Raw genomic sequence first — 6,899 nt, forward strand, 5'->3', positions numbered from 1 at the left:
GTCAACATCGATGAATGCGACGCAAGAAGTGGGTGGAGTGAAGGGGAGAAGAAACAACCTGAAATCAAACGGGTTTAGTATCTGTACTCATCATTTTGATGCAGAAGTCGCCGTTAGTGTTCCCTCTCTCAAGTCAGATAGCGTCTTCGCCATTTAGTAAATAAACACTAACATGATATTTTCGTTATGTCTCAGTACATGTGATGGGAATCCTAGTATGAAAATCGCTCAATATAAATATGGTATCATCCTTGCTACCTGGACTATTCACGAGGCATTGTTTTTAGAGTGATACCCTGCTGAAATGAACAGCAAAGTTGGGAATTGGAACAAACATCTGCTGGCCTCTTACTGGCAGCCAGTAGGTAAATAGACAAGGTTTACAGCATTTAAAATGAACTTTACATTGAAGAGGTTTTTAATGGACTTATTTATTTTTGGACCAGGTTACCCAGCTCCTCACCCAGCACCTAGTCTCCTGAACCATCATGACCAGCTGAAAAGCAGTATATCACCAGCTGACCAGCATATACCAGGGCTGCTCACTGCTGGGGTTACCTCAGGGCTAATAGGGACTTGTAGATCCTTTAACCTTTCTGTTCTGTTACAAATTTCAGCAGTGACCAGCACTGGTCTGAGATGGTTGCTGGGTTTAAACTGGCCATGCATTGCAGCATTGTTAGGTGGACTTGATCTGCTCAAATGGTTAAGTAAAGGGACCCAGGCTATACCAGGAAAACATGCCCCACACCAGGGTGATGCCAAATCCGGTCGGGTGAACAATCCCTAATAAAGCGTACAGGCAGTGTAAGTTTACAGATATGTGGACTAACCTGTTCTTTTTATCTCTTTCACACATTATCTTCTGAAGACCTATCTGGACTAACTTGCTTTTCTTCACTGCCTTGCTGAAAGCAGACGCAGTGTCCCTGTAATGTGAATATTCTCTTCCAGCACAAGGTGCTCAACGAAAACAATAGAAACACCTGCCATAACATTGTCAATAGGGTGTAGGGCCACCATGGGGAGCCGGAACAGCTCTGATTCAATGTGACGAGTCTAAAAGGTGTTTACATTGGGGTGGAGTGATACAAGGCTTTTTTCTCAACAATTTCCACCTTAATTTACTTGTGTGGCTCCAGGGAGGAAAGGGAAAGGGAAAGGGGCAGTGAAAGACATTGCTTCCTGTACACTGTTTTTAAATTGAATTTCTGTCTTGCTTCCTTGGCATAAAACAGAGCTGTATGTTTAAAATGTCAGTTTCCTGTTTGATGTTATCATACCATGTGAAAAGAAAAATTCAAATAACCTTTTTTTTTTATTTCTGTTTTGATAGTAGTACTGTTTGGTTTAAAGAGTATCAACAGATTTCAACAGGAGGTGAACGCTGTCCCACACCCCCCCACAACTTCAGACAAGCATTAGCAAATGTAAATAAACCAGATTCTCAAAAAGGTCTGCTTTTTCATAATCCAGGTATCTCCAAGGAAACCAATAGACAGCTAAATCTAGCCATTTGGTTCATGCTTTATTTTAGTGGAGTTGTTTGTTTATTAAACAATAAGAACCAGCTAATGAACAATTTAATAAATTATATTTGTTTTTATTAGCTGTTTATAAACTTTTTATAACTGCTGTTGTCTTTGAAAATACATTTAAAGATTTCACTAATCTATTCAGAGTAGAGAATGGGAAGCATGTGTGTGGGGATTAAAATGTACAGGCTCTAGTGAATTATACTATTGTAAAATTAAACCCCATCATGACCTGTATTTAGTAACCTATTTATAAACTATTGCAATACAAAATGGCAGCTGAATAATTGGGGATTATCAATTCGATCATATTAATGAAATGGGGTTACATTTTGTTTAAAGGCTCATTGAAAGATGATTCTGCCGTAATATTTAACAAATGAGACCAGGTTTTACTTGATTATCTCTTTGTTATTTTATCATAAGTAGGTTAATACAGTATATATTACCTAGTGTGTTTAATCTAATTGTTAACAGATTGTGTTGGTAATGTAGTTTTCAACAGTCAATACATTTAATTATGAATCTCAAGGATTGCCTCAGATGATCAGCTTCTGAGCAGAGAGGACATTGTCCCACAGGTGAAAAAAACTAGCGGGACTTTAGACTCTTCAAACTTAATAACCAAAAAACACACTGAAAAAATGTTTTCATACATAAAGACATTTGTTCAGTTTATAATAGCATTAATATCCAATGCAGCGGCCATTACCTGTAGATATCTGACTTTGTCTTTTGTTAAGTGCACTCACCTGTAACCTGTCTAGCAGGTAATTTGCCTTTGCGCTTCAAAACAGTGTAGGGAAAATGAATCAACAAATGATTTTTGATCAAAAAAACTTCATATGCATAAAAGAAATACTGTTAATACAATCGTATAAACATTAAATACAAGCAAGGAAAGACACGCAGGTCACAGCATGAACCAATGCATACGCTTGCATCACAACACAGACGTCATGTGGAGTCAATTAAAGGAAGCAGCTGATGATTCAAACAAAAACATTACATTAAATACTAAGAATATTGGCATTTCCACCCCCATTTTTTTCAATCAATATGGATCCACTTTACTATCCCACACCTTCAGCACATCTGGTAAGGGGGGGCTCGCCCTAATCTATAACATTCTATTGTGCGTCACATTTAAGCATTTTGCAGACTGTCTTCACCTAATCTGTTCTTTGTTTGTGGTGTTTTGTTTTCACACTGTGTCCACACTTTGTGATTAGATACCTGCTAACTTTGGCTATCTGCCCAGACGCCAGGATACAAGAAACTGCAAATGTCTTGCTTAGCTAGTTACACGTGCTTTAAGCTATATCAAAATATGAAAATAACATACAAGAAACTTATAATCAAATACATAATTAATACTTTATGCAGAATGTCATCTCCTACAACAGGCACTCAATTCAGGCTCAAGTGGCAGGCTGGAATGGGTTTTGTGTGGAAGGAACATCTCAGAAAGGCAGGTGCAATTTTGTTTGGTCTCCCTGTAGGAAACAATCACTCTCCATCAGAAGTTAATTATTGTCAGAGGTTCACATTACAGTCTTACATTTCAACTCTGTTCTTTAAAAGACAATACCGGTATGCTATTTTAAGTATTCATCAGTTCATTTTAGAGAGTTAGTCACTTCAGATATCATTGTAATTGCCTTTTCATATTCACTTTACTATTTTATGGTGTTTGGAATCATTCTCAGTGGTTTGAGGTTTCTGTTGCTCCAAAATTAAAGAGTAAGTAGCGGTATTCTGAAAAAAAAAATAGTGTTACATGACCCTATGTGTTGCTACAACTGTTTAAATAATGTACCTAGAATTTTTATAACATCTTGACAACTTTTTACACTTAAACTTGAAAGTCTTTTTCAAAGGTCTTTTGAAAATGTCCACTCTACTGCACTGATAGTGTAGGGATTATTGCCCACATGGTCAGACAGGTAACACAGGTAAAGACGATCCATGATGTGGTACGGAACAGAAAAGTGGGGATGTATAATGCTATATTTTTCAGAACCCCCTTTAAGTTACCATTAGAATTTTCCCTAAATCTACATACCTGGCTCTGAGCTGCTTTGAGCTCGTCGGCACAATCATAAGTGCCAGGACTGAACAACCTTCCTCCATCTAAAACATGTGGTATCATGCAAGCTTTCAACTCTCCTATCTATATTAATCAGGTGGTGGGCCTAACACAGCCATATTGTTGCATGTTTTGAATGGAATTAGGCTATTCAGTCCCGGTGTGCCAAATAGTGTCGATGCCAAATAGTGTTGCACAATTGTAATAATAAAGTAATAATGTGCAAAAAAATGTATACCAGTATTGACTTGATATTTTAATTGTTTTACATTCTTTGTTTTTGAAGATCAGAGAAGATTGCATTGCTACATGCATTTACTTCTGTAGCAGAGCAGAATACTGTTTCCACTCAACTTTCAATGTGTGGAATCATGTGCTGAGGATGAAAAAATAGTTCTCTCTGACACTTTTTTAGAAATATATTTTTATTTAAAAAAAAAAAAAAAGTTTTGTGTAATAGACCTAAAGTTAAGATAAATTCTTATATACTAATTGAAGATGTAGTTTATATGTTCAGAGCAGAACTATTGATGGTTGCGCAAATGAATTTGCATGCACCCTGACTACAACTGCGACACTTTTCACTTCCAGTGCCGCTATTTGGCATAACAATGGAACTTCTGCAGAAGAGAGCGGCATTGACCCTCTGTCCTGCCTTGTGGACTGTGGAAGACGGGGTCAATTGGTTGATCCTCCTGCAAGCCTTTTATGTTCATCTGTTTAATTTGTTGTGTTATTTCTTAAGAAATAGATGTGTGCGACAGGGGTATTACATCACATTTCCAGTTCCACGTTTCTGTGGTTCCAAAGTTTGTTGCGTTGTTTAGATAGTGTGGATGGTAAAATGTCAACAAAATACCTATTACTGTGACATGTGTAAACAACTAAGTTATGACTGATGAATCACACCTCAGTACCTGGACAACTGATTCACAAAGACAGTCTTTCATCTACAGGGGTTGTTTGGTGCCACAAACAGTTAATATTTCCTCCCCAACTCACATTTTATTTTTGATGTGACACATTTCAACAGTGTTAAATAACTTCAAATGTAATGACATTGTTTTGTTCACAATCCAAACGTGATGATCACACATTATGTAGGCAGTGTGGGCTTGGTATCAGAGCAATTACACCCCTCTGCCTGCAGTTCAACTGATCAATTCTGCATCTACACTGCATGGATCCCCATTGAAAAACAACCCAATTACAGAGGCTAGGCTTGGCTGGTGAGGAAAGTGGAAGACAAGCTGTCTTTTGTTCCTATTGCCTTAAGAGCAGCAGCACTATCTCAGGGTTCAGTATTCAATGCCATTTATCTCCAGGGTTTACACCAAGGGCAACAATTAGCTCTAAATATTTAATGGGCAACTGCAAATCAGCAGCCTATTATTTTATAGCCATTTAAAGGTTCACTGTACTAGCTGGAATAACAATGTACCATTCCTGTGGCTATGGTGTTTGCAATTATTCAAGGATGAAGTACATAAGAATACAAGGAAATGTACAAACGAGAGGAAGCCATTCAGCCCATCTAATTAAGTTCCTAAGCTCATTGGTCTGAGTCAAGTTAGGTCTTAAAGGATCCAAGTGATTCTGCTTCAACAACATGAACAGATAACCCATTCCATACCCTCACTACTCTCTGTGAAGAAGGTCTCCTTCCCTCTGTTTTTAGTCTATTCCAAATTACTTTCCAACTGTGTTCTCTGGTCCTGGTTTCTGTACTGTGCTTAAAGCATTGGTTTTGGTTAACTATAAGAACATAATCACCTCTGATCTATTCCGTGAACCTGTTAAAAAGAAAGCTCTTCCTACCTTTCTGAAACTTTACTTCCAATTTTACCCCCTCATTTTCACCTCTGCAATAAAATCATGGTTGTGACTTAAAGAGCAACTTGTCACTAGGCTGAAATAACATAGTTATCTTAACCAATGTATTCCTCTTATCATTAAGATGTACTTTGTAATGTTAAAGCCCAGCCATTTATAGGACTCAAACAGGACTCCAACAGTGTTCTCTCAACTGGTACACAGGAGTGTAACCATTAACCTGCCCCCTTGCAACACTTTGCCCACAATGGATGCAAGAAATACCACATTCAATGTGAAATTTTGTACTGTTGTATTTGAGTGTAGCAGGAGGGCAGATTAATGGTAACACTGTACATTCAGTATGAGACTAACGCTATCTCACTCTCTCACACATTCCTAAACTTATCTCACACATTATGAGTAATATATATATATATATATATATATATATATATATATATATATATATATATATATATATATATATATATATGCCGGGGGGTCTGGTCCCCCAGGGTCTTTATTAAATATATAATGTTATAATAAATGAAATTACCTTAATGGAACGTAATCATATTAGGTATCCTCCCTTCATGACAGTCTTGACCAACCCCTTTCATGAAATTCTGATCCGCCCCTGATATATTAATCTCACATATCTCACAAAGGTCTTTTTTTAAAAAATTTTTTTTGACAAACTGTTGAAGAATTGGTGACTTCTGGTATTGAGTCAGTTAACACAAGTGGTAAAGGTGTTTTGTGTATTTGTAAATACAAACATCTAATTTTTGTATACATGTGAAAAAATATTTGTTTGAATAGTGTGATATTTGTATATATAATTTTATAAAGGAAAACTGCAGTGCAAAGGTGCAAAATCTAAAAGAAAAAGGTGATGTAGGTACACAAGAATGTGAATAATTGATAAAAAAAAAAAAAAAAAGGTATCAGGATGTTTTGGACAAGAAGTCCTTCTTCAGCTGGATGGAAAATGCAGTGCGTAAACAAGCTCATATCTATATATTGTATCTGTTGGCTCATCATTGACCAGTTATGACACTGAAGGCTTTCTTTGCAAATACGAAACGCAATGTGAGTTTTTGAATTACCTTAAGGCACAGCCAAGGCCTTCCCAGGAAAGTTCAAGGTCTGTGAGATACAGCTTGGGAGACATTTTTGGAGGAACAGGACTCAGAAGGAAGTTTAAAAAGGGTTATAATTGTAACATACTTTGCACAGGCCCAAACAGTAGCTTGCAAACAAATGAAAGTGAAAGTATGATTCCAGCAAGAATATGATCATGAAACCTTGGTAAATATCCTAAATGGCATCTCTTATCTCATCTATTATTTAAATAAATAAATACACAGTTTAAAAAACAATTATAAACAATATTATGAATGTTGAGAGAAAGTTACCCTTTCGTTAACATTAAATTAACCACCTTTGGAGAACTTTAC

The sequence above is a fragment of the Polyodon spathula genome, chromosome 12 (genome assembly GCF_017654505.1).
Source record: "Polyodon spathula isolate WHYD16114869_AA chromosome 12, ASM1765450v1, whole genome shotgun sequence".
NCBI classification, from domain to species: Eukaryota; Metazoa; Chordata; class Actinopteri; order Acipenseriformes; family Polyodontidae; genus Polyodon; species Polyodon spathula.